Raw genomic sequence first — 1,233 nt, 5'->3', positions numbered from 1 at the left:
CCTGGGGAGGCCATCCCAGGGGACCAGGATGGCATCTTCGGGAACATTCAGAAATACCTGCCACCCGGTGGGCGTCTCCTGGCTCAAGGTCACTGTCTGTGAGTGTGTTATCCTGTTAATGATGTCCGCTGCACATCTGTTCAACTCTCTGTGCGTCCGGCCTTCTATGGCTCACCTGGGTTCACCTTTCCCCCAGCCCGGGGAGGCAGGACAGTCAGGATCCCCGAGGCCTTTGTGCGGGTGAGGCCGGGGGGGCTGCCTGAGGCCGGGGGACTTACTCAGAGCCGGTAAATGGCACTGTCAGGATTTAAACCAGGCCAACGAGCCACCAAGGCCATGCTCTTAACCTCACGCCGTTTACCTATTTAGTCTGCGCAGCAACACGGTGAGGTAGCTGTCATGACCCCCACTTTGCAGCAGCAGCAGCAGCTGGGATTCAGAGAGTTTATGAGACCTGCTGGAGGCTGTGTGGCCCTGGCTTGGGTCCTAATAAGCAAAGTGCTTTCCATCCCTTTCCTCGCTTCATTCTAGAAGAGTCCGGGGCGTCAGGCTGCCCCGTCTGTTTCAGGGACCAGGTACCCAGGCTCGGGGAGATTCAGCAGCTGGCTGCAGGCTGGACAACGGGGGGTGAGTCAGCAGCCGAGGGTCCGAAGCGGCTGGTGCCGCCGCCGCGCCGCGTCCCTAGAGACCCGCTCCCAGCGCCGCGCCCTTTGGGTTTGTCCTGAGTCGGGAACAGCGTTCATGTGCCTACGATGGAGGCCATGTCGCTGGGTTTTGGTTTCCAAAACCTCTACGTGGGTCAGTGTGGAAGGTCAACAGTCAAGGGAGGACCCCGCCGTGGGGGGCAGTGAGGTCCCTCCGCTAGACCCGAACCCCACCCCGCCAGGTCTGGTCAAGGCCCCGTTGCGGCGGCACGTGCAGCCCGGCCGACCGGTGGCGGGTGGGCCCTGGCCTGGGGCCCGCGNAATGGCGTGTGGGTGTGGTGGACAAGCAGAGTCCGGAGCCGAGCGAGCTGGGCCTGCTTCAGACCCGCTGGAGCTTTGGGGTAAAGACTTTGATAACTTTGGCTTATTTATTGATTTCAACATTTAAAGTAATTTAAAATTTTAATCTGTTTTTTTAGAAAATGTGAGGAATCTCCTACTTTGCAGAGCACGGCTCAGTCCCTGTGCGGGAGCGTGGCTGTCCCGCGGGGCGGCCGAGGGCACGTGGAGCCCCCCGCCCCCCCCCGCG

General features: G+C 60.8%; 1 long non-coding RNA gene across 1 annotated transcript in view; it reads left to right on the top strand.

The window, feature by feature from the left end:
* Positions 1 to 997: 997 nt before the first annotated feature.
* Positions 998 to 1,233, top strand: part of LOC144240078 (uncharacterized) — a 20,059-nt gene continuing 19,823 nt past the window's right edge. The window contains exon 1 of the long non-coding RNA XR_013337559.1: positions 998 to 1,045. This is a non-coding gene — a long non-coding RNA (uncharacterized LOC144240078). The remainder of the gene's footprint in view (positions 1,046 to 1,233) is intronic.

The sequence above is a fragment of the Crocuta crocuta genome, unplaced genomic scaffold, assembly GCF_008692635.1.
Source record: "Crocuta crocuta isolate KB4526 unplaced genomic scaffold, BGI_CrCroc_1.0 scaffold7, whole genome shotgun sequence".
NCBI lineage: Eukaryota > Metazoa > Chordata > Mammalia > Carnivora > Hyaenidae > Crocuta > Crocuta crocuta.
The sequence above is the reverse complement of the archived record's forward strand: the minus strand, read 5'-3'. Positions and strand labels throughout refer to the sequence as shown.